Source organism: Rhipicephalus microplus, chromosome 4 (genome assembly GCF_043290135.1).
Source record: "Rhipicephalus microplus isolate Deutch F79 chromosome 4, USDA_Rmic, whole genome shotgun sequence".
Taxonomy (NCBI): domain Eukaryota; kingdom Metazoa; phylum Arthropoda; class Arachnida; order Ixodida; family Ixodidae; genus Rhipicephalus; species Rhipicephalus microplus.
Window position 1 is genome coordinate 84527788 of NC_134703.1, and position 27672 is coordinate 84555459.

Sequence of the window (27672 nt, forward strand, 5' to 3'; positions counted from 1 at the left end):
AAGTGAAACATGCGCTGCAAGAAACATGCACGGTCGAAATGGACATAAAAATATCTTTTTGTGCGCATTATTAAGATTTCAAAGGAGCTGCAAAAATGAAAGGCGTGACTGAACTTACGATAAGACCTTGTTAACAACTGGTGAAAACCTCGAAAAAAGTGGAACTTCTATTAAACTGAACACACCGCAATGAAATGGTGCCAGGGACTGAACCGGGCAAACGTATGTTGTCTCTTCCCAATGACCTCTTATTAAATATAAAGCCGTGTGACAAACTTGGCATTCAAGCAATAGAAATCCGAACGCTACATACAAATGCACGAGAAAGCGGGGCGGTAGTTTGCCGACAGCTCAGAGAAGACATGAATGCCGCAGCAAATGCGCATTTTATTGGTAACATAGAATACGCACCGTTCCCGAACTTTTAATGTCATAGAAAGGCAGCTGTTCACCATCGACATTCACACAGGGCTCGCTCAAAGGCATTGTTTGACTTGCTTGGTCCCGCGAAGGTTGTCAATGGATCGCTCTTGGTTCAGATAAGATTCACTGCGTGAAAACATTTTTATAATCTTTTTAAACCTATTGCGCAGGGCTTTCATTGCACTTCACACATGCAGCACGGCCGCTGTTAACATTGTGGTGCCTACACCCACTCAAATCCCTGCTTACGATTCCTGGCATCCAAAATAAGAAAACGTCGTCGCATCTAGCCCTTAAACAGGCCACATTACTCTTCCTGCAAGAGAAGCACAACGGACGCCTTCACATTTACACGGATGGCTCTGTGTCTTTAGTAAGCTCAGCAGGGGCGATGGTTGTTCCCGCGAGGCACATCACAATTAATTTCATGACATCGCATTTGACGTCGTTGACAGCTGCAGAACTCACCGCCATTTGTGCATCTCTGGAGTTTATAGTTGAAGAGCCTTCGGGAACTTCGTCTATCTTCTCAAACTCGAAAGTAGCTCTTCAATGTCTTATATCACCCTTTCGCCATGAACCTAATGTACAGTTAGTAACTGAAATAAGGCTTCTTCATCACCAAGCAATCAAGAAACAGCACAGCATAGTATCAGTGGACACCAGGTCATTGCAATATATATTGCGATGACTGCGCAGATGAGGTTGCTAGACCTGCACGCGACGGTACCCAATACACAGCCATCCCGTTCTCAAGAGCCGATGCAGCTACAATACTTCATTTGCTTGCGCGTGATCTCACACTGGTACAGTGAAACTTAACAGAATTCACAAATGCGCGCCTGCATAACTTGGATTCTGATCTGCAGCTTCGTCTTCCCTCAGAGATATCTGGAGCTGAGAAGACTCTTCTATGCCGCCTGTGGCTTGGAGTGGCGTTCACGAACGCATACTCCTATCTCATTGGAATGGCCAGCTCTTCTACATGCACGTACTGCAGCTGCGAAGAAACCATCGCGCACCTTCTATGTGAGTGCACCAATTTCAATGTGCCAAGACAACTGCCTGCAGCTCTGGATAGACTAGATGATCGACCTTTGTAGGAACAAAGGAATCCGGGTCATGCCGAGCCCATCCTCAGCCCAGAAGGCTTTGAAAGCTCTGCTACGCCTTTTGCGGACAACTGGCCTCAGACAGACTTTAGTGTCTTATACTCTGTGATGTTGCCTTTTATCTGTCGCTATTTTTTTGTAATATTTTCTTTTTTATTTTTTGTATTTTTCTCTTTCTTCGCAACATTTCTTTTTATCATCTTTAACTCCCCTCACCCCTTTCCCCAGCACAGGTTAGCCAGCCGGTCTAAGAACTGGCTAATTTCCCTGTCCTTCCCCTTAAACTTTCCTCCTTTTTAAACGTACGGGGCAAGTCACAACGCTGCACGGGGAGGCTGACCAGATAACAGCGCGTGCAGAGCGCATGAACTTGCCGAGATAGCGCAGGCAAAAGGCGGGAGCGGGACACCGAGCGACCGGCTTTTGCAGGAAAGGCGGGGAAACGCGCGCTGTGCCCCCTGGCCGAAAGTTGAGAGACCCATTAGGAACGGGGCAAATCTTTCCTGCATGTCCGAAGAAACTGGGTATCCTTAAGCTTTGCGCTGAATGCGGAAGCGGTATTTTGTCCCTGGTGCGTACTTCAACCACTTGGGGCATAACTTATAATTGTATTATGTTACCCGAGAAGTTTAAATTTTGGATTACTATACAGTGTAAGCGACAAAGTGGAAAGTGACTTGTGTCAGTGAAGCTTTTGAATATGGCTGCACTCTGTGGATGCATGCGAGTTCACAGATGTGGATATGAAAATAACAAAATGAATCTGTGTGCCCGTGGAATGACAACAAAATACATGCTATTTGCGCTGAATCAGGGGTTATTTAAATAAATTCGCAGTAGCGTAAGCAATCTTGGAAGCTTTATATCTATGCTTGCTACAAAGTAGACGTCCAACTCAAAATATTGTTGACCTTTCTAATGTCCTCGCCCCTGCTTTTCACATAGATTAATTCCAGATCAACGGAGTAGCGCTGTAATCTACTGGTTCATTGCCTGACAAGTACACTTTGCGGCTGCTTTTTTTATTCCGCATTGCTAGGCACACTTCCGACAGCTGCAATTATGAAGAACATAAATGCCAACGAAGCATACGCGTAGGCTGTAGGCGGCAGTGCTAGCCTAGCTTAGTTTCCACATAGTACGTCCACTGTACTCTATTCTGAAGGCCACTTCGAATCGGGCCGGTTACTCTGTGACACGGCTATGGAGCCGCGTAACTATCTGACTATAAGCGGCCTATATTTTATTTGATTTTCTGCCTACTGAAGTGTATTCTAGCCACAATTTGACTAAGAGTGTGCACTCTTAGTTAAAGAAAAGGTCACCTTTTTTCATGTTCGTGTTCTATGTTTCTATATTTTCCAACGTCCGGCTGTGTCACAAGTGACACAGCCTTACATTGGGTCTACTGCACGATCGCCGATTTGGGACTTGAGCAATATTTTCATTAGAATCGTTGCGTACTTTCCAACAAACCGAAATAAAAATGTAGTGATACTACGCCGTGAAGGCGATTACACTGGGCCTCCTTATCACCGTTAGCGTTCACATCTCCCATCGTTCGTTTTCCGTTATTGCTTCCAACGCCATGCACACCCAATGCGCACGGCTCAGAGACATCTCGGTCGCACGCTAGCGAATTGAAATTTCCGTTTCGTCTCTTTGTGCTCGGCCTTATTCGGCTCTCCCTGAACATTTTCTTGCGATGCGAACACCCGAATCTGTACGAGTGCAAGCCAAACAGTGTAGCGCTGTCTGGAGCGGTTCGGTGATTGGCAAAACCTGGTGCGCACAATGTCACAATATAAAAACACTTGAATCATGCAAAATAGAACCTGAAAAATAAGTGAAAAAGAGAGGTGGCTCTCCAAGTTGGCATTTCATTACGGTATAAAGCCTAGACGACGAGCCTTGCTTGATGAGAAGACACCCGGAACGAAAAAAAAAAAGGAATAGAAAAGAAAAAGAATGTCTGGGCGACCACAAGTATCAGAGATGGGAGGATTGTAATAGCGATTTTCCCAAAATGTGTCATTCATTTATTGAAGAATGAGACGGTGGGAATTGACAAAAAGAACTAAAAAATACTTTCATGGCGAACGGAAAACGAAGGAAGAAAAGGTAGAAAAAGCTACAGTAAGCTTGGTTGAAAGAACAAGATTGGAGGAGACAAATTACTGGATGAAATAAAATAAAAATACGCCGAGCAAAAACACTTAAGAACGAAGATTTGGCGCAAGTTCTCAAATTAGCATTAATTTGCATACCAGAAAGGTTAGAAAGAATAAAAATAACGCTAGGCCGAATACAGAGGGCCCGAGCCATCTTTCGTTGCTTCGGATTTCGTACTGTCATTCCGTTTCAGTGCGTTTTTTCTTTCTATCTCAATTTGGCGCATGTCTTATTGCTTCCCTACCTTCTCCTTCCTTACCCTTCTTCTCCTCGCTTTCTTATATATGAGCAAATACCCCGCTGTTTTCATCTGAGCGACCCCATTTTATTGTTCGCCAGCTTGTTTCACGTAACGTCGCTGTGTTGTTTTTGCTTATTTTCGGCTCGAATTTTCAAAGTGCGTATCCCGAGGACGAATTTAAATTGTATCGTCCTTGCTTTTCTTTTTTTTTCCTATTTGCCTCAAGAACTTGTAGGTGCTGAATCATCGGCATGCTGCAAAGACCTTCGTAAAAAATTGCTCCGAGCAAGAGTGAGGAAAATTGGGGGGAGGGGGATGCACGTCTGATATATTATTACGACAAAAAATATCTGCGATGAGCATATAAACTATTACGAAAGCAGTAAAATAGTTGATTTTGCCACTCACATATTAAAATTAATTTTGCGTCACTCCTCGCAGCGTCGTCGGTGTCATAACGTACAGGGCGTGTTGCTTTTGTTGGCTAAATTGTATGACTTGGCAGAAAAACGAATATTTCACAGAGAGCGTTATTTAGCGTTCACTTTTCGCAACAAAGGGCACCAATGTTAGGATTATTTTATCAATATACAAAAAATAATAATAAACGACAGGTCTGCGTGGACCACGCAGCACAGTCACAGCTAAAGCTAGATCATGATGAATCAACCTTTATTGGGCCTAACATTGTTCGTAGTGTGCGCAGGCACAAGACGGGGTGGTTCCCTAGTTGCAGAATCCGTATGTATCCAGCAGCTCCTGGTCTTTTTTGCAAAAGAGAAAATAGCCCTCTACCACACATCTTGGCGGAGTGCACAGAACTGATTCCCCCCCCCCCCTCCTTCCCTTACAATCGACACCCTCAATCCCCCACCCCGTGAGCGATGGAAGACATTGTTATCCAGTCCCGCCTTTGTAACTCAGCTTGCACTGACGAAAGTTAGAAGAGTGGCCTTTCAGAGAGTTTTCTAACACTATTTCGGTAACTGCTCTAAGCACACTGATGGGTACCCACTACACCATAAATAATGATAATAATAGTGTAGTAGGCCAGCATTACTCGCCCGGATTCGCTCACAGTCAGGCTGACGGCTCGATTGGAGTCTGACTGATTCCCAGTGAGTCGACTTTCGAGTCGACGTTGCCTAGAATTTGCTTCTTCAAAATTGGTGTCCATTTGACGTAGAATTTTCGAAAACAAGTTGCGAGTGCTTGCAAACCAGTGAGGTCATTTTTAGGGGGAAGAGATGAAAGTAATGGTGTAAATGACAAGATAGGACCATCGCAAGTGGGTCTGCGTAAACCCGCGAGGTGGCGAAGGGTTAAGAAAGATAAAGAATACAACCACCCATTCGTAGCATGAAGCCGCAAGGAAATCCATACATATTTCTCAGAAAGAAAATTTAGAACCTTAGGTCCTTCCTGAGAACGAAACCTTAGGTCGGCAAAAGAAAGTGGAACTCACTTAGAATTATTAAAGAAATATACATTGATTTGAACTCGCTCGGACTCACACTCACAAAAATATTACTTAGCCGTACTCAAACTCATACTCGCTGCTTCATCTGAGACTGAGTCCGAGTGAATTGACTCATGGGTGAGTTAACCGACCAATGGTATCCGATGAGATAACATTTGTCTCCTATGCGGGACACAGAGTTTATGGGAAGGAGTCTCCTGTGTGGCTGAGGTATCAGCGCAAATATGACAGTGCCAAATATAGTTTTTATTGACATGTGGGGTTTAACATCCTAAAACCATCATATGAGCATGAGAGACGCCGTAGCGGAGGGCTTCGAAAAATATCGCCACCTGGGGTTCTTTAACGTGCAACAAAATCTGAGCATACAAGCCTACAGAATTTCCGCCTTCGTTGAAAATGCAGCCGCCACAGCCGGAATTTGACCCCTCAACCTCCGTGTCAGCAGCAGAGTACCTTAGCCGCTAGACCACTGCGGTGGAGCTGCTGAGTATGGTGCTTGCTTTAGTAGAAGAAAGTAGTCTGCAACGATGTGGTCTTTGACATGCGTTTCTTTGCTTTATTGATGTGATAGTACAAATTCTAAGCCGTCACTCACCACAGCAACACTGAACATATTCATTGTGACAGTGACAAAAAAGTAGAGTTAAGTAAACTAGAAATAAATTTGAAGCTCTCACATAAACGCGAAAAGACTAGAAGCGAGGCGCCGACATGCACTTTGAATTTCGAGCGAATGCTTCCCAATGATTCTGGCTGCGACAAGGAGGGAGCCATGTACAGACTCGGCAGACAAGCTCATGTCACGGTCTCTTTGTCAGGCTCTCCTACGCACCAGGCTTTCGAAAGCACACGGGCTCCTGAAAGCATTTCGCAAGCGGGCCCACGTTTCTATAGCAATGACATGTGAAGCCTCTCTTGTTCTTCCTATAGTGTGAAAGCTGTGGACGTTCTTCCGCGAAACTGGCACTTTATAGCACAGAAGCTTTCTCGGTTAACATTCTCTTAACGCAAGAATATTCATTCTAAACTCCAAGGCATCGCATTTTCAAGTAATGCCTGCCCTGTTAGAGCACCCAGTAAAAAAATAGTGATTGATGCACATTATGTGTAAATGCCCAGAATACTGCTAGCAGAGACAGCCACTCTGCGATGCACTAGACGAACTGGGCAACCAATCTCTTTCGGAAGAAATAATCCTGCGCTACCGACAGTACTTTATGGCGCAGAAGAAGCCTGCGAAGGGACTCCTGCGCCTCTTGAGTTCGACCGGCCTGTCCAAACGACTGTGATCGGAACGCCCTGCATGTGTGTGCGTGTGATTTTTTTATAATTTTATTTTATATCCTTCTATCTCTATCTTCTTTCCGACCCTTATTCCCTCATTCCTGTACAGGGTAGCAAACCCGTTCTAGGTTGACCTCCCTGTCCCTTCATTTTATTTATTTTTCTCTCTCTTGAGCCTGTGGATTACATGTGCTTGGAAAGGCAACATTTAATAAATTTTCATTCAATATTTCTCTGAGGTTCAAACAGTGGAGGTCATTACAAAGCACGGAAAATAGATTACTGGAGTTAGGCAAACTCGAGTCGCTTATTATAGACACTCGGCAGACGAGTCACTTTCCGTATAACTGGTGACGCAGACAAAAGGGACCTTGTCCATCCTCGATGTACAGACACTTGCGAAATCAGGGGCACGCGCTGCATTCGAGTGTTGAGTAACATTTCACACCCCGCTGCCAGCCGGATACAAAAAAAAGGTGATTTGCGTGGGAGCACGTCATTCGCTTCGCGGAACTGGTTTCACCAGCATCGCCATAACGTAATCCGACGACAGCGCCCAGTTTACTCTAACTCTAGCAGTTAATGCCCTAGAACTGAAACTGTTGAGAGCTCCAGAGTTATTTCCAGCATTTCCACGAGCTTCATTGGATGACGTCTACGGAGCGAGCCATTCGAAACTTTCAAGTTACCCTAAGTCACTCATACGATAATAATATCTCAGATCTTGCCTTTAAAAGCACCTCAATCGAAATTGCGACCTACTGGTGGCATTTAACGCGCACTGACAATGCACTTACACGAGCATCTAGCATTTCGCCTACATCAAACCGGGACCACCCAAACCGGGATCGAAGCTTCGGGTATCTGCATCACTTTACTCGGGAGCTTTGAATAGGAATGACGTTTTTTTTTTTTTAAGAACGTACGCTCTCGGAGTGTCGGAATGCCAGATGTACCCCGTCTGTAGCCGCTGCAGCCGTAAACAGACGGCGGGACAGGTATCGTAGTTTTGTGGTTGTTTTATTGTCACACGAGATAGTTTTCAGATTCTATTGAACAAATCGAATCGGAGCCTACCCTTTTGAAAACGTTTAATGGAGCTACGTGATCGTTACAACTGTTGCTCAAATGACCTGTTGCGAGCGCTGAAATACTGACTTAGTGGGAAGGCTAACGCGTTGCGAACAGACAGTACCTTGCTCTTCCTAACGCAGGGTAGCGAATAAAACATGCATATAGTAACCCTCCCCCACCCCCATGACCTCCTTTATTTGCCTTTGCAGTTTTCTTGCTTTATTAGGACAAAAAAAAACAGAGACCGTGCTACAATTATCCTTAAATACAAATGTAGTAATTGTATGACATAGGGAGAACAAATGCAACAGGATGAGAAACTATAGTCGCCGCCGTTGAGTTCCCAACAGCGAAGAGTAAGTTTGCCTGTACGCTAACCTAATTTCTTGTTTGTTGTAAAACAAAATTTCATTCTCTCGCTTACCCATTTGTTTCTATACTGTTGGCGCAAATAGTTCAAACCACACCCAATCTTCTTTCCTTGTCATTATTACATGTTAGCATTTCGGTAGCCACGAAAACTACCGGTTACAACCGGACTTATTGTATTCCTCTCATTTGGAAGATAAAATAATGAAGTCAATGTATTCATCACGGCTACTGTGAACAAATTTTCAGCGATGTTTAGAGCTAGCTGGGGGGGGGGGAGAGAAGGGGTCTGTTTTGCAATGGCCTTCAAGCATAACGTGATGTATGCACAGAATCGAGAGGCGGCCAGCACCTTTGTTCCCGGCAGTATTCATTTCCTTACCGTGGATGTTTACTTATCAGCTTTATTTCTCAATGAGACTCGACCGTCGGTCCTTGAAGAGATTCTCGGAATATAATTCACCAATATGTGCGTCTGGAGTATAGTATGTAAAAAGAAAAATAACACTCATGCATTCCAATAACGAATTATGATTTGTTCAGTTCCTATCAAGAGATGGTTATCGTGCCTTTCCCATCGGCAGAAATAGAAGAACCCTTCCTGAATATTCGGAATTTCAACAATGTTTGGCCATGTGTACTGCCACCATATATGCAATATCTACCGAAAAAAAGCTACAAAAATAAATGTTTTCACACAGTTTTTAACGAAAAAAAACAGTGTTTATTTCCATTAAAATTAAACCAATCTTGAGTCTGCTTTGTTGTTTGCGCTTACTTTGGCGAAGATGGCTGCAGAACAGTTAAGGGCATACAAGTGGGAAATATCTTGGCGGGTTCAGGCCAGAGAAAAAGATTAAATAAAATCAGAAGGTCACAAATTTGCGTTGTTGATACATTTTTTCTCGCCCACTGATATTTCGGAAAGTAACTTGAAAGGGCTTCTGGTTTACACTTAAATCAGATGTGAGCATTGGCCTCAGCGACTTAAATATATACCGAAATAACGAGGAAATTTGCGTCCCCGAAAACGAACACTCTCAATGAAGCATGTTGGCCGAGGCAAGCGGTGACCTGTCCGTGTATCCACGAACGTGACGAGCCTCAGTGATTGCCGGTATTTCGACGGCACAGCAATCTTCGACGACAACTACCGGAGGCCATTTGCTTCCCGACGCCAGTCTCGGGACTTATACGACGGTGATTCGGGAGATTGGAAGCTCGGAAAAGGCAATTTCTATTCGCCACGCATGTCACGCGAATTATTGCTGTTTCGCTCCGCGAGTGCGAAAACGTCCTGGCAATACTGGCCTCGGAACAGCGGCAGTTCGCGTCTGTGTCATTTGCTGTTGCTTTTTCGTTCACCGCCAGATATTCCTTCACTATTTGTACGATTCTGAATCCACGACGTTTCATGTAGTTTAGATGCATTGGAAACGAACGCCTGAAGCCAGATTATCAAGCTTCAGCAACAAAGAAAAAGCACCTCGAAATGAAAACTGTATACATAGAATCACATCACATACGCCCGTTATCAAGAACGGGGAAAGTTTCGGTTGAACAGGAAGGAAGTACGGAAGTCAATCCAGCTGATTGCCACCACATTTCAGGCGAGATTGTCAAAACAGTCTCTACACCCGCATTTTAATGAGCAATACTATTACTCTTGATTTATAAAATCAAGGCCTTTAACAACAACAACAACAACAGCAACAACAACAAATTTATTCAAGCTGTTCGATAAGATACGGAACTCAAAGACGTATGCACGTTGCTCTCTGCCATGAAATTAGGTCGTCCAGTGTCTTGAAACAATTTACAACCAACGAGAGCGTCAGAGAGAAGCTTTATTTCAACAACCGCTCTTTTTCTTGGGTGAAACGAACTACTCTCTAAACGCTGCTGAAGTAATCAGCTCATAATCATCATCATCATCGTCATCATGAACACCGATGGCGACATCCTCAATCCTTGTTTATGTCCAATCCATGATAAAGGCCTCTCCCGATGAATTCCAGTTCGTCTTCTCTTGCGGGAGCAGAACCCATTTATTCCATGGGAACTTCTTGATTTTGTCGCTTTACATGGGGCTGTGTTGAGTGTGGTGCGAGTTTGAAATATGCACCTTGAAAAGGGGGGTGGGGGCATAAAGCAACAAAAGACTAGAGTTACAGTCGTGTCGTTGACAAAATAAATGTGACCAATGACCACTCAGCAAGGAATTTCAGAGGACAGTTGGATATGTCCAAGACAACTGCAAGTCCCTATTCAGGCAAGGACAAGTAGACAAGTAGGCTGGAGTTCAGAAAAAAGCTTACGTTGCTCGAGAGAAAAGTTCCGGGAGTTCCAAGACAACAAGAGGCAGGAAGTTGTCATTGGTGTGAACTGTTGGACTCAGGACCCCAGCCACCAACCCTTCAGCAAGCCGGAGCCTCCTGCGTTGTCGTGCTCGTGCGCGAGGGGGCCATAGGCATAATGCGCGAATTCTACCCCGAGGCCTGCGAATTCTCCTGCCGGCAGCTAACGTAGCAGCAGCAGTTAGGCTATGGGTTCGTGCTGTGCATCCATTTGCCCGTCCTTGTTTCTCCTGCCTTCCCAGCACATCGCCTTACACATGTCGCTCCCTCATCACGGCCAGCCAGCCCGCATGCGCACCACAAGCTGAAGCCTCCACGTTTCAGTTGCACATACGTCGACCAACTCTTCGACGTTCCGGTGAAAGTAAGCTCGTATCCTTCACTATACTCCGCCACTCAGCTGCGTCATAGTCGCATCTTACATCGCCTAGTCTATTCATTTATCTTTTCTTTTATATGTTATGCGGAGTGTACTATTGTGTGCAGTGAACCTTTAACGCGAGAGTGTTAAAGAGCTCGTTCCGGAGAAATTTCGACGTCGGCGTCAGTGTCAGCATCGTTGGTTGTGAGCTAAAATCATCATCTTTGCGTGACGGAAAAATAGAGAAAAGTGCGCACACATCTATTTGATGAAAAATTTTGGGTGTGAGTGGGGATCTAACGCAAGTCGTCTGAATGGCAAAGCGGGTGCTCTACCAAACAGCCACGCCTCTGCTTGGAAATAAAAAGAAAATAAAATATTGTGCTTGCAAATATGGTGAAAGTAATTTTCACGCTTCACAAACATACGCGTCCTGTATAGATGTTTCATAATACAACAATAAATATTGCCGTAATGATGCGTGGTACAAACGTACTTTTCAATCGGGCGTAGAACCATGGTATTACCAAAATTACTTAATCTTTCAAAGCCATTCACTCACTAGAAAAGCCACATGCGTCACTGCACCATTAAAGGGCCCGGACACCACCCAGAGGTCGAAATTCAGTTGTGGTAGAGAAATTGTGCCTAAGTGTTTGACGAGCACGAAGCTGAGAGATTTTTTTTTCGAAACGGTGTCGTAATAGCGGAGTTTGACGCAGTTGATTGTCGGAACCACGACGATCTCTTCTTCGCTTTCTCTTGCGCTACCTTCCATAATATTGTTACAGAAAATCATAATATTGTTACGGAGCCAGTAGTCGACGTCGAGTCCAGGTTGTGCGGAGAATGTACCGGGATCACGGGGGGTGGGCATCGTCAGGTATGTAGTGGCTGGAGCTACAGATGGGGACGCTGACAGGCTATTGTCATTGGTAGCCATGGCCGGAGACTGAATGGTGCGGCCACTGCGAAGCTTCGTGGTGAAGACGGGGAACGTTCCACCTCCACCGAATATGTTACGGAAAAGAAGAGACGCCGTAACGACGAGGCTGGGGATTAGATATATTCAAAACCAGCGGTAATGGCGTGCCCGGTTCACCAGCGATCGAGCGGAGACAACTCTTCGTCTTCCTCGTCAGGCACACACGCGCGTCGCCCCCTAGAATATCAATACATATGCATGTAGCAATATGTTCTCCCAAAGCTCTTCTGCCCTCACGCTGAGTGCCTTTCCCATGCCCCTCCAAATCTCGCATGGCATACGTCATCGCTGACGCGCTGCTTGAAACACCATCCACTTCCGGTTGCCGCGACTCTATCCCCCCCGTGTACTCCGTCATTTGCGCGTTTCTTGGGGAACCGCAGCTGCCGTGCCGGCCCGTGTTTATAGGAATTGTGCTGGTATGTACCCTGGTTTGCACGCACGCCATCAAAGGGTCGCCAACACGTTAAACTGGAATGCGCGCCCGCGGGCAACACGACGAACAAGAATAAGCAGCGCGGAAAGCTGATTGCAGACTAACCGGAAGTTGTAGGCTGTTTCCCGACCAAGCTTAGCATATTTAAGGCTAGTGTGGATATTTGAACGGTGCGTCAGAGATATTCGTATTGGGCGTCACGCGAAGGCCCAAAAAGTCCCGAAGAAAGGAGGGACTGTGCCTTGTAATTTGTGGCGCCTTGGCGAGTCGTAAACGCTGCCAAGTGTAGAATCGTTGATCGATGTTTGAAAACATATTGGAGGTGGTTTACGGTCCCTTTAAGGCCATGTTGAGGGTGCATAGCAAGTTCGAAAAGGTTTCATAGACAAAGTGCGTGAAGAACGCACCAGGATAAAATATCGCTGTCGTGTTCAGCTTTTAAAGGTGAAGTCTAACTATCCCCCAATTTTTCGTTGAGTGTTCCATTTATGTAGATTGTCTTTGGCGTTTATTGTATTTGAAGAAATCTACGTCGTTAATTGAACAAATGGTTTTGTCCCTTAAGACTCTCATAGCTTCATACCCAGTGAGCTAATAAAACGTAAAAAAACGAACAAAATCTATATCACAGGTATCTAATCCCTTAATTTAGCTAAACACCAGTTGTTTTTACTGCGCATTACATGGCTGGCCCAAATCCATTTTCTACCCTTCATGTCAACTAGAATGTCACCTATGCTTGCTTGTGCTTTCACTGATTCTGGTTTCTTTTTATCTGTTAATGTTACGCTGATCAGGGTACCCTGCGAAACATAAAACATTTCGGCTAATGGCTGACTTGTGCAGAATCCAGAAGCACGAGCGGCACCATCCTCCCGCTAGTGAGATAATATTTGACATAAGTAAAAGCTATGAGAAAATTAATCAAAGAGGCTTGCAAATCTGACAGAACAATATTATTGGGCAAATGATAGGGAAATGACGCAATGACTCACGCCCTTTTGTTTCAAGTTTCTGCAGCAGTACGTGCGCTGCAGCCGAAACTGAAGCATGGATGTCTCGAGTTCTCTGTACAACTGTTTCAGGAGGGGCCTAAAAGCGACTAATGAAATAAAGCCGAGGAATCGGACAGAACATTTTTTTTAATCCCTGAAGTCGTGCGCTCTTGTAGCTGTGAATGCTACGCACTTTATTTTTCACCGCCCTACTTCACATACTCTCCATTGAATATAACAATTTCGTTTACATTGTCGTTCAGGAGTAGTACACCAGCAGCAGTTAAGAGAGAAAAGGAAAAAAAAACATTGGAGTAACTTAACCAGAATACTAAAGGGGAATCAACAAATGTGATCAAAAACAGGAAAGGAAATTGAGAAACTGGTATAGAAGAGATGTTACATTGCGCGAGCACCCGTTGTGCCTCGGGATTTCCGCTTCCCCTTCCGTTTTGTAGCATGTCTTGTTCCTTCCACCCAGGGATTCTGGAATATCCTGCTTTCAGCGTGACCCGTGTACGATGCGTGCTTTGCTGCGTTCAAAACGCGATCTTTATACTCCCCCAGGCAGAGCCTATACGTGAAGCCTCGCTTGAGACACAGCAATTTTCAAGGCGTGCCCGTGGGTAACCACCATCGCAATTTCTTTTTTTTTCTTTTTCACCCGCGTTGCCGCAGCCCATGTGGGCGTCGTCATTAGTTATTTTGTGGCGACCCGAATCTCTCGCCGTTTCCTACGCCATTCGCTTTTTCATTACGCTCTTCTCGTCATCTTTTTTTTTTTTACTTTTGATTCGTCAATGCGTTTCCCCGTCGGCCATTTGAGTCCCCTTCCCATCGGAACTTTCCCGACCCCCTTTCTCCTTCTGTCAGCCATATCTCCTTATTTCGGGCGTACACACTCTTCTCTCTGCAGAATTGGATTTGTTTAAGATCCTGTCTTGTACTCCTTCGACAGAGTGCTTTTATGTACCGCCAGCCAGTTTGAAGGGTACTTGTGAGAAAGCCTTTCCTTGGCTATCTTCGCAATACTCAGTATACGATGGTCGTCTTCTCACCTATTTCCTCTTAGTTCGCTTTTTTTTCTTTTTTTCTCGTTATTTAGCCAAGTGTCTCCTTAATGCGCTCTGTTTCGTTCGAGTACATTCGACCAAACGCTTCAACCTCGTAAACTCTAGCAACGGACAAATGAATGAATGTATGGTACAGTGGCACTCAGTTGGTTGTGTGAAAACATGGCACACGTAGTTTTTCTGATAGCAGTGGCAGTAAAAGGAATAAACGCTGAAAAGCCCCATAGCGGCGCTGAGGTTCACGCTATGCTCAACAGACTCGATGAATAAACTACGTAGTCTGTGTCTGCACACGAAGCAGCAATTAGATTGCTCGGTATTCCCCAGTTTGTTCAAACATTACAGCGTAAAGTAAGCGATAAATGACACAACCACATAAAGTGTGAAGACCAGGCAGTGCGCATGTAGTTACGACACGAGAACAAAGAAAAAGAAACAGAAAAGGCATAACTAATATATGTTTTTTAGCGATCAGTATAACACAAAAGTTAAACGTGTCCTCGCAGGGATATACAGCGGAGCGTTATTGTGCCTTGTTTCACAATAACGCTCCACTATCTCTACTAACGCTACGATGGAGAAGATATGAATGCAATGGCAAGAAACTGTAATGTCACGCTAAGACCGGCAAGCAGCACGGAGCTTCCATCGGGCTTCTGAACAAAAAAATAACGCACGAGAAAAACGTAAAAAAAAACGACCGCGAACATATTTACAGTTGCAGTGGAAACTTGAGGCGTGCGGCTCATACACAAAGAAGGAGGCACAAAATAAACGCACAGGCATACACAGAGTGACCGCCAACTGACAACTGTTACATTTGTTTCTTTTTTGTGTGTCAGTGAACCACTCCTTCCGCAAACGCGGCAGCTGCCACGAATGAAGAGACGTTCATGCTTTCTGTGATTCTAACGCAAACATGCGGTGAAACACAAGACGTACAAACCACTCTCTACACTAAATAGGCGCGGGCGCACGAGGGACCAAGCCTGAAAACACCTACCACCTACTGAGCTATGTAGAGGAACACGCGCATCGCAACGCGTGGTGTTTGAAGTCCTCCCACTGTGCAATGCACATTGCCTCGCTGGTGTTGACGCAAATACGTAGACACCGCCGAGCACTGAGTACCGCCAACGCCAAATGCTGTGCATGAACAGCTCGCCGTTAGTAAGCTGAGAAACGTCTCCTCTGTGGGCGAGTTTATTCACGTCAGGCGCGGTAGATCGAGGGGTCGACGGATCTACATCCTATGACGAAGCTTTCTCTTCTAGTTGCTCTTTTTTCTATTAGTTAGCGTATATTTTACGGCCTCATATCTGCAATGGTCAGTAGAGTCATATTGAATATCGGCATATACAATAAATATATAGGAAGCCGCGTAAAACGTAGCAAATCAGTGATTAGAATCTGCTCATTTTTCGTTTGCTCCTTGTCAATTGACACGGTTATATTTTGCGCTCAGTAATTATAGTAGTCTACCAAGCTAACTGAAGTTAGAAGGTGGTTAACTTGCGGTGTGTGAGGAAGGTCAAGTGAGAAAGAAGAACATTCTCACGCTAAAGGTGTCCAATGCTTTTTTTTTTTTTGAAGTTGTCGAGACAGTAAAAACATAAGTGAATGCGTGAAGATATGTGACATGTGAAGGAAACTAAGATAGTGATAATTATTCCCGTTTCTTTAGTATGAAACAACATTTTTCATGAACGAATGAGTGACAATAAATCAACTAATCAATAATATTCTCCTTACTTTGTTGTGCTTGAGGTTCTATTCAGAATATAAATAATCGAATGACTTCAGCAGAAACAAAAATCTACTTTTCCGAACAAGGGCCACAGCCTGGGGCTAAACTGACAACTGTTTATTTTCTCTTCGGTCATTAGTTTCAATCACACCTTCATCTAGTAACCCAATTTACGCACCTGCATACTTCAACCAAAGCCAGTATAGATCTTGCGTAGTTCTTCGTGCAGCGAAAGTCATCTAAAAACGCGTGTCATACCTCGCAACCACACGCACAAATTGAAACTACAAGTCCTACTCGTAGATAATGGCTCATAAAGATTTATTTTGGGTGCCCGTGTCTCTCTTTGATTTTTTGGAACTTCGATTTATTATTAAGAGGAAACATTTATACCCCAATTATTCAGATAAATTGTATCGAAATAGATTTGAGCGTAGTTAAGAGTGAAATAAGGTAAATAAACAATTAGGAGTGCTTAGGGATTACTGAAAGTAACTGAACGAAACTAATAATAATCAAAGAACTAAAATAAATCAAACATTATTAATAACAAGTGGTGAATGACTCAGAAATATTAAAAGTAAGTGAAGTTGACAAAGCATGAAAAGCGAGGAACCGCAAAGCAAAAAGAAGGCTAAAAGATTGTATGACCAAACAAGAAATGATCGAAGACTAAGCAGTAATGATTTCGCCGTTGAGTCGGCCTAGCTTGTGATAAGGAAAACCATGAAAAGTTTCTTTTTGTTGTTACTAGAGGTTTGCAAAGCAAACTGGTGTTTCGCATAACGTTAAAATGAATCCCATGGAAACGTACAGTTTCAACTGTACAATTCCGTATGGCCTCACTCAATGTGGCGGCAACGACAGTGCGAGAATTGCGAAATACCGGATATCTGTTCCACTGAGCCTGACGAACTTCGCGCAAGAGCTTAATTCCCTATTCTCCAACTTCTAGCGTGCATCCTCTTGGAACTTCGTTTCCTGGAGCGATCGCTAATTGCCCGAAAGTCGATGCCAGAAGGCTCTCCTATTGATTACCACGCCTCTCTCGCACCGCAAAGGAGCGGGTCACGTTCAGATAATGGCCGAGTGCCGTGGACCACGATAGCGGAGAAAAGCTCTAATTGGCCGCGAAAGACCACACAGACCACGACCTCTTGATTCATTTATGCCTTTTCACCGGATTGTGTGAAGGTTCAGGCATTGCTAATTGTGTTTTGAATGGAGCAAATAAAAACTAAAGGTGCACTGTACTTCAACGATTGGTCAAGGGGACGTATTCGTATTTTATGTTTTAAAGCGTGGTCCGAACCTTTGCTTCATTTTTCTTGAACGTCATTTCTCAATTCAATTTTCGTTTGCCATTTTCTTTGCTACTCTATATTATACACGCTTCTGCAACATGCTATGCTATATATGCTTATGCAACAAGCACTGGCCAAGTTTTTTAAGACAAACAGAACTTTAAAATAGTCGGCAAACTTATTCAAGGTTTTTGTTCATCACCACCTTCATCAATATCATAAACATCTTATCTCTATGCATTCTTTTCCACGCTCTCCCTTTTCCTAGCGCTGAGTAGCTGGTCGGAAAATAGATTCAGGCCAAGCTTAACATCAACGAAGGGCTCATAATGCCTTAGATACGTGTAGTCGATGTTTTGCTTTCCCGTACACTTACGAATATTGACATTCTGGGTGCTTTCCCACATCCAAAGTATTATGACTTATTGCGTAATTGGTAACATGCAAGTGCACTTGTATTACCTGCTCCAAAAGAGCTGACAGCGGACTCTCGAAAGAGCGCTCTTCGAGCTTTCACTGTGACCGGAAGGCGTGGTCCGTGCAGGTCTCGTGCATTTTGTAAAAATATTGAGAAATATCGTGCATTTTGTAAAAAATGCGATTTCCTACATTACGCGCAAGCGTATAAAAAACGCGCTCGGGCTCTTTCCTGGTCTGCTATAGTAAACGCTTGTTGCTTAGTGATGGATGTACAGTGGTGGTCAAAATATTGCGGATCACGGTAACGCGTGTCAAACGGCACCGATGCGCCTTCTGACGGCTGCCCGCAAAGCTCGAGAGTGCGCACTGCGCACGCGCGCCTTTTTTTCACCTGCCAGTCCACCCGTTCGCTCTCTTCAATAGCGCGCGCACCGGAAAGCCAGAAGAAGCGCAAGGTGTCACACCTGCTGTCGCCGTGAAAACAGCGAGTGATAATATCATGACCAAAATACGTAATTTGTATTGGCAGTGCTCGGTGTGTGCCGCATTCTGCGCCTCAATCACAGACCTCCGCTCGGTCGACAACGTGCAAACGGTGTCAGTTTATCAAAAATCGACCTTTGTGATAAGGTTCGCGCACTGACAGCTGGAGGGACATCTGGCTCTTCTTCTACCGTTCCGGTGCTCACACTGTTGAAAAGAGCGAACGAGCAGGTTGGTAGGTCAAAAAAGGCGCGCGTGCGCAGCGCGCGCTTTCAAGCTTTGCAGGCAGCCGTCAGAAGGCACAGCGGTGCTGTTTGACACCCGCTCCCGTGGTACGCAGTTTTTACCGCCACTGTTCTTTATCAGTGTAACCTATGAAATGATGTGCTCAGAAAGGTGCTGTGATGGATTGATTGATATGTAGGGTTTAACGTGCCAAAACCACCATATGATTATGAGAGACGCCGTGGTGGAGGGCTCCGGAAATTTCAACCACCTAGGGTTCGAGCACCCAAATCTGAGCACACGGGTCTACAACATTTCCGCCTCCATCAGAAATGCAGCAGCCGCAGCCGGGATTTTAACCCGCGACCTGCGGGTCAGCAGCCGTACCTTAGCCACTAGACCACCCTGGCGGGGAAAGTGCTGTGATGGAGATTGTTGTTTCGTTGATCTCCTTGGTTTTCACCAATATTTGAAACTAGCGCATCCTCGCTTGAATGCTCGCGATATAATAGTTAAATTGCAAGGCAGATTATTCAAAACACCAAAGCCCGAGCATGCTAATCGATAACATAGTAGCTTAGTTGCTGTAAGTGTAGCAGTTTTTTTTTATACGTACACGGCAAACTCAGGTCGTTTTGAGCGCACCTACTTTGCTTTATTAATGGACACAAGAAGGAAAGCAGCAAGGTAGCAGGCAGTTACTCAGTTATTTATTAGCGCTTGCACTACTGGCTTTTTTTCATATACTAATGCTCACCGGGCCCTCACACTTATTTTTTTAGGCACGTTGGCTACGTGTTACTGCGCAAGACTGCAACAATCGCCTCCGTAGAGTAAGCCTACTTGTAGTCATCCATGCATACTCCCTCCGGGAACGGGCGACAGCCTCGTTGCTCGTCCACGACGCAACATAACGCGCTCAGGTGGTCTAGCACCAAAATGCGCGTAGTGTCATTCTACGTGAAAGTCACGTACGCAAACAGCAGCGAGCCGTGCATGCGTGTACACACGGCACCACCCCGAGGGCATTAATTTATGCCTGTTTACCGATTCACTTGCTCCCCTAAAAACCCTGCAGTGTACTTCTAAGGGCACAACCACGTGTGCTGTATATTGTGTTCGCTGATCACGACGCTGCCCAAGATTAGCACGCACAATGTACATGTTCTTGGGCGCTCAGTTCAAAAGTTACGACATCGAGCAAAATGCTAGCTCGCCAGTCTGTTAATTATCGCGGAGAATGTATCAGTCTCGGCTTGACCGCATAGTGTTGCATTGTATTCATAGCACGTAAGTGGGAGGCGTAGTCCAAACATGGTGGTGATGTGACGACAAACTATGTGGTAGTTACGTAGATTAAAAGAACATGCTTTTTTCGACGCAGGGACTGCACTACCACAACAATTTCTGGCTGGATTTAGCTAACTCGCGAGCCATTGTGGCAAACTTTCTATAAAGGCTGCACTCGCAAGGTGTCCCTTATGCTAGTTCGTTGTTGCGCCCGCAGCAGTACATCGAAAGTACTGAAGATTGCCGAACGGCCTATCGAGAACTTTTGCAGCAACGGCTGCGCAAGAATACAGCATAACTGTCTAGCCGCGATTAAGTCTGTACTACATAAATATTGGAGTTAATACTCTTACAATAATCTGAACTCAATTGTCGGAGTGGAGTGCAAACTAGAAATGATCCACACTTACCGGTACGCGCCGTGGTGCCTCGCTGTTTCGATACTAGGAATGCTCGGATGCCCAGGGACTTTGTGCCGAACATGTGTGAGATTCGTGGTCCCTTCACTGATAAACACCGCGTTGTCACGTTTGAAAAAGAGAGTTAAAATACGCAAACGCCACATTCCATTACGATCTTGCGAAGGCAGACATGGCCGCACAGGACTGAAACTTCTATCGCTGGTCCACAATGTCCCACTTAGAACGCACACGATGACCACAATATGATCGCACAGCTGTAGCATCGAGGCACAGGTATCCCTAAACGTCCACCGTAAAACGCGAACTCTGCACAGACCCTAAGAAAAAGACTACACGCGGGACAGGCGGCCACTCGCTGGCGGAGCGCGCGAGTAGCACAATTGTGCCATTGTCTGCGCTTGCTTCGTCTAAAGGTGCATTCACACGATGGCCATGATCGTTGACGAATAAGTCATGTGACATGTGACGTAAATCAAGTCTCTCTACACCTAGCCAGCATTCACACGGCACGGGAGAATACACGATACAAGCGACGATTTCGGCATTGCTCCCAAAGGATCCCAACGTTGATCTGGGCCTCACTAGTTTCATGAATCACGGTTGACGAATGGCTTGACGTATGATGACGCATTTCGCATTCCGCAAGCCCGAATGGAAACTTTATTCGTTGCATGAATACAGCTTGACCAGCAAGAAGACTCTTTAGTTGTCTTGTGTCAAAACGCTAGCGTTACTTAGTGCTATGACGCGGGGGCGGTGTGGATTGTATCTATTACGCGATGTGTGTGTGGATGTGGCATCATAAGCACTCGTGTGAGCGCGTACATGTGCTTAGACTCGCTTATCTTTTATTGCGTTGGGCGTCTAGATGTCTTCGACATTGTTTGTTTTTGGTTACGGCGCTCATTAAAACAGGCAGCCCGTTAACAAAATGCACACTATTGGAAAGCACTCTAGTGCACTGCGAACCCAATGACAGTAAGTAGAATGATTCTGATAATTACTGGGCAGGGGTGTCAAGGCATAGAGTTTCCTATATAGAGAGAAAACTCTGGCGCTAGTGTCTATGAGAGCTGCAACGCACGGAAATCCAGCGAGCATGGAATGATGGGTAGTATACACGGATTTGTCTAATATACCTGGTACTTCTGGATCCTTGTGTGTTCGTGTTGCTTGGAGCAGTTTTCTCACGAAATGAAAATGAGGAAATGTTTAGTGGTTGGCTATTTACCACCTTATCATTTTATGTTTACCTTTCCGAATCAGGTCACAAAGTTCAAGTTCAAAACGGTTCGTTCTTTCCTTCGAAACAAGATCGAAACGCAACGATAAATGAAGCCACAAGTGCGATTCGCCGCCTGCAAGTACGAAGGCTAAGCAAATCCATGTAATAGCCATCATTCTCATAGTCGTTGAACGATCGCAGCGCCAGAGTCCCCTCTGATTAATTTTAGGAAACTCTATGTGCCATGGCTCCTCTTAAAAGTAGTTGTAAACCTAAATGAAGCTTAATAATGCACTTTTAGCAGGGCTGAGCTAAATGGGAAGTTGTACCAGCAGGCAGGGATCGCTCATGTTCTTAAGGGTGTTCATCCACACAGCAGCCTCACTGACCCTCATGCTCCTTGCCACAAGAGAGTAATAATGCTTTGCCACAAGAGTGCTCAGTGTATTACTGCGCATTCCATAGCGATTTTTACCACTAAATTTTATTTTTTGCACGTGCTATGACGTCTGCGTCGAGTGACTAAGTTGTGGTAGTTTTGCGCATGGTGTCCGTGACGCCTGTCTTACCTTTATCTGGTTGTTACTAAGAGTGGAGTGACGTGTTAAATCATGTTGGTGGAGAGTAGCGCTGTGTTCTTTCCTCTTTCTTGTGGGGTTTACGCTAAGAAAAAAGCACTACGGCTGCTGCTTTAATTTAAACAATATTATGCTGAAAAAAAATATTCTACATGTCACTTGAATTTCTTTGAACGCTTCCACCTATAGCTTTGCGATGTTTTGTCTCCCCTGATGATTAAAACTTCCCACGCGTACCACTGCCAAGATAAAGAAGCATCAAATGACTTTAGCATGCGTTCTTGCCGGCAGCATAGAACTGTTTGGCGATTCCATAAGCTTCAAATTCTAGCCTTTTTGTAAAGCCTTCAATGTTTCAGATTTCAAGGCGCGTGCTTCTGAATACCAGCTATGTTAAGCCCACATGCGACAGATTTTTTCGACAGGTTCACCATTGCTTCCTACGTTCGTAAGGAATCAACCAATAAATGTTATAAAGAATACAGAGTAAGCCGTGCTGAAGCGGTAAAGGTTGTGCGCGAGGTGCATGGTCAAGTTGGCGAACAAAGTCGCAGCTGTAGGGGACATTTTCTTCGTTTGGCGTTCAGCCTACGCCAAGTCCTGGGGTCTGGCAAAAGAAACTGAAATGTATAACTTTAAAAATTGCCTCTGCATACACACACACACTAGAAAAGAATTGGAGCGATCAAAAAGATTCGTGCAGCAGCCGTCTCATCACCCCTGGCCAACGCAATCTCACTTTCTCACAAGAACATACGAAGTGGGGTTGGCGAATTGCGCTATATACGAATAAAGTCGCGTTATGCATGGCCGTAGTAAAAGGAATGAAATGTCCCGCTAGTAAGAATACAAAAAACAAAAATACAGGGTGGAAGGCTGGACCTCCGGGGCTTCGCGAAAGCCCGGTTTACAGCGTTTTCTTGTGAATGAAGCAGTTGACAGTGAGCCGCTGAGAACCCAGTGGTGAAAGAAAAGCTACATAGAGCGACGAAGAAAGGTCAGAGCTCGGTGCTCAAAACCTTTCAAGAAGCATTGAGGCCGGCAGCAGCCGGATCTTCAGCCGCTCGCTGAAGTTTTAGATGAATAGAACAACACTGCTGTCTTATGCGCGAATTCGAAGACAAACAACATCTAATTATGATAAAAAAACTGCGTGATCAGGTAAGGGTTAATCCATGTCAAATCATCCAGCGTTTTTTCAACCATCACAAATATGACTGAAAAAATTCCCACGTGTTTCTCAAAGCTCAAAACGTGTCGTGGTCTTTTTATTTTCATTGCATCAAATTTTCCTCCACATTTATGAGAGTCTGTAGCTTGGCGCCAACTGAGCTAGAGGGTAGCCAACAAGAATTTTTTCAAAAGACATTTCAGGAATGCACTCCATAAAATGGTATTCGCGACAAGGTAATGAAATGGTCTAACTGTAAATGTAATCACTTACTTATGTATAGGTATGTTCAGGTGCTTTTTGCACGAGTTGTAGTAAATAATGTTGCCAAATTTCGAATTTTTCTTTTCAGGAAACAATGCAACCTCAAAGTACACAATTAAAGTATGTGCTGGTTGCCTTTTTGACATGCTACAAATTAAAATTGATTTAGACCCTGAAGGTATAGCATAGTCTAACAAATTGCAAAATAATTTTTTTTTTGGGGGGGGGGGGAGACCTCTGTGTTAAGCGTCGAAAAACTTGCTTTGGTAGTCGGACTAAAAATATTCACTTTGTCTCCTATGAAATCCTTATGTGTTAGCTAAAAACTAGTGAAGTTACTGGAGGGTATTATTTTTTAACGTGAAAAATATATTTTTTAATTATGTATTTTCATCGGTTTTCCGCCTACGTAACTAAAGCGGCAAGACACACTCGCAAGGGCTCTATACAGCAGAATTCCAATGACCAGACAGCTAGCTTGCTGATCTCTATATAGGGCAGTAAAAATGGGAATAGGGTTATCATCAGCGTGCAGCCCACGCTGATGTGCGTTGAAGTGCACGTTAAATAACCCCAGGTAGTCGAAACTTCCGGTGCGCTACACTATGGCGTCTCCCATAATCATACAGGGGTTTCGGAGCATTAAACCTCACAAATCAATAAACTTGCAGCGAATTTCAAGTCCCGTAAACTTTGGCTGCCGGGTACATGTAAAAAAACTAAACCCCTCTGAATTGCCTCGCAACGAAAAGGAAATCGTGGCTACCGGCACTGCAAGTTGCTGTTCGATTTTCATTGTATTCATTGTGCTATATCACAATCACCCATCATCATACCCTCCTATTTCTCTTTTTTTTTCCTTTTACCCCGTGGGAAGCAGCAGGCTAGAAACCCGCTTTCCAGGCCGACCTGTCCTCTTTCTTTTCAATAACCACCTACTTCTTCATTCATTATACTCACGAAACATTGACAATTCTCCTCTCGTAATTGGAAGTAGGACATGGCTTATACGTACGTCAATAAAAAAAAAAGCATTTCAATTCAGTCAGACGTATAAGGCATTATTCACTGCTGCTAGCATCTGATAATTCATCAACGCAACGCGCTTCGACCATCTCTGTTATAGAAAGAGGCTAAAATAGCGGATGAAAACTGTGTACTGAAGAAATCTTCATTTTGTGAATTACACACGCGCATTTTGTGCCCTGCTGTTGATTCCACCTTATTTTGAAGATATATATGTATAGGATGTCTACCTTTTTACGGCAAGCAGGGACTTGCTTTTTAAAAAAAGCCAAAACAACTTTTCGCGCTTTTCATAGATACGCCTTTGTTTCACTTACTTGTGATCAGTCGTGGGCAGCTCAAGCTGCAACCAGCTGGATCAGACCATTGTTACGCTCTTTCTATTCGTTCGAAAAATCGGGTGGCTTAAACTACGTGTGCCCGTAAGTTCTCGCTTAATCTTTGCACGCTTAAAGAAAATCCCGGGCACAAAATAAAAGCTCCCGGATTCTGACATCGGGGCCGCGTTCTCGAAAACAGTTCTTGCGCTGGCTTCTTTCTCTGTCCAGTGAGCGGTGCGATCTAAGCGGCTTAGGCCCAGCTTTTTCAGATAACGCGACTCAAGGTATTGGTTCGCGCAGCTCATGCTTTATTTCATTGATTTTTTTTAATTTTCTCGAAGGCGCGTTGAAAAGGGAGTTTGATGCGCAAGTCGATGCTGTGGGCTAAGAACGCGTCTATTTTCACATGTCGTGGGTTATTTCTCACTTGACACACTGCACCGTCGGGATGCTGGACGTTACAAAAGTGTGTCGGGTTGAGCAGTGCTAAGAGTTGATATACTCGCGCTGTGTCTCTGTGTTACCGATTCCTAGATGACTCAAGCTTATTCTTTGCGTTTGACTGAATGTGCCAGTTCAGCAATCGGAACGTTGGACTATCGCAAAAGTTGTCATGTTGAGCACTATAGCGTGTACTTGTTGCCTCATACCTTAATGGTAAGCGACCAATTCTCAACCATAGCTATTGCTTGTGTTCGTAATCACTCGTCTGTGATACACACTTATATACAATTTTTCCTTTTTCTGTACAATTTCATAGTACAGGGTTGCCAATGGGCGAAAACGTCTTTAAAATCTTCCTCCGTTATGCATCTCGATCTTGCTTGTGGATATAATTAGCGCAGGTTAAAAAAATAACGTTCCTATTACTATCCATTCCATCGAACTATAGACTTCATGTTTTCTTGCGGTAAAGCCATGGTTTACGTCACAGCAATACACCCACTGTTTCTTTTTTTTTCACATGTATAGGCTGCCACAGCTCAGTGGCCTTATTTCATACAACATATGTATGCGCGTTGTATGTCTGGATGCAACCGTGACTTCCCGATATAGGCGAAAAAATAAAAAGAAGTTGCTTAGGGTACCGATAAAGACGCCGTTGTTGCCACCATTTTTCCTATATCTTGTACAAGTCATTGCTTAACGCATCAACTGACAGTAAAGGGAAGAGGATCGCGACGTCATCAGTTGGGGAAAACGTTCGCTGTGATGTTTCGCTTTTGCCCAGATATGAATAACGCACTGGGCTTGCTGGCAAGTTTAATAAATCACTATGTTTGGTAGATACGGATGTTTCCTCGAAGTTTGCAAAATGCATAAATCAGCGTAAATAAGTATGTTAACCAACAAAGTGAATGTAGTGCACGAAATAAGTGCATACAAATTAGCTTATTTTCTCATTATTCGTTAGAGTAGTTAAACATTTGATGTTAAACATCCCTGCCTACGACTGCACGCGTAAATTGTTCTCTAACCTATTAAACATAGATTCTTGTTTTACCTATTTAACAGAAGTAGAATCCGAAATCAGATTCAGTAGTAGCGCAAAGTTTTCTTACGGGACGACACACAACTCACATTTTGGGAAGAACCGAAGGAGACAAACTGCGAAGAACGCTGTCCCCGCGAAGAATAAAATTCTCAAGTGCCGTCGCCAAAGTGAAAGCGGCAGCAGAGTGAGAGAGTGGAGCAAGCAGTGGCTTCTCTTTGTTGCGAGATTTTCCTTTCGGTTGAATGGAACGTCATCTTGCGGCGAATGTGTCGCCTCGGCTATCGTCTGTCGTGCCCAGCGATGCACTTTATTCGATCGATGGTGCCACCGTACTCAGTCCTTTCCGTTGCACTATGCAGGGGCTGCCCATTCACGCGCCTCTTTACGTATGGTTTATGCTGCGTCGGTCCGCAAAAGAGCGGTGGACGTATCAGCGGCTCGTATTTACGGGTTTATGCGCTGCCTATGTAGGTGCGTCACTAGTCGTATGGCTGCTGATGCGTTCTGCACGCGTCTATTGGCCTTTTTTGACAAGCCAAGACGCATCTATTCAGACGCAGATGATGCACATGGTCTCTTGCCTGAAAACGGGTCGCATTCCACGGAACACTTTCATCTTTGCATGGGTCCCAAACCTAACCCAACGAACATTGAGACGTCAAAGGAGGAAAACGCTGGCCATGGTCGTGCTGTAACGAACAGCTGTTCAGCATGTCCAACACTTTGTTAATATTTATGTCCATTGCCACAAAACTTGTTTACTTTTTGTGAATACTTAATGTGTTGAAACACAAATGCCAAGTCATTGCACCATGCAGATGAGTGTTTTTCTAACCTCAATTTTTTCAGTTAAGAAATATCGTGTAATATACGTTTGTTTTTTGAAGTGTTAGAAAAGAGATACGACTATTTGAAAGCATAGAGTGCAGAGTTACACCTGTTTGGCTGCACTCCTCTTGTGCGAAGGGAATGAAAAAACAGGAATTATAATAAAGAATGGTGACAATATGTCGACGGTTGTAGCCGTATCCACTAATACGAACAATCATCACACACCGGCAGAAGTGATGAAATGACAAAATAGTGAGCACCAGTTAACGACAGCTCATTCCAGGTGTTGATAATGATAGTATTCTGCCAACGGCGCATGACAAAACGAGAAGAATTACAAATGTACTGTAAAAAAAAACATGCGAGTGATTGTAACTTCAGTTAGGGCAACGCAATTTCGGTGCCTGACAAAAAAGGCTTGCATATATAGGCCACATGTCAATCCCTGTAGTGAAACCCGACTACACAATGCACTAAATCATCGCCATAGATGGAACAGAGCTGTC

At 44.4% G+C, this 27672-nt stretch overlaps 1 protein-coding gene and 1 long non-coding RNA gene across 3 annotated transcripts in view; one reads left to right on the forward strand and one right to left on the reverse strand.

Annotated features, from left to right (window-relative positions):
- The window catches only part of LOC142814452 (uncharacterized), a 512230-nt gene extending 491496 nt beyond the window's left edge, over positions 1-20734 (reverse strand). For both annotated transcript variants that reach the window (XR_012894932.1, XR_012894933.1), the window contains exon 1: positions 20245-20734. This is a non-coding gene — a long non-coding RNA (uncharacterized LOC142814452). The remainder of the gene's footprint in view (positions 1-20244) is intronic.
- LOC119172765 (cell surface glycoprotein MUC18) overlaps positions 1-27672 on the forward strand; it is a 231070-nt gene that overhangs the window by 68658 nt on the left and 134740 nt on the right. The window lies entirely within an intron of this gene.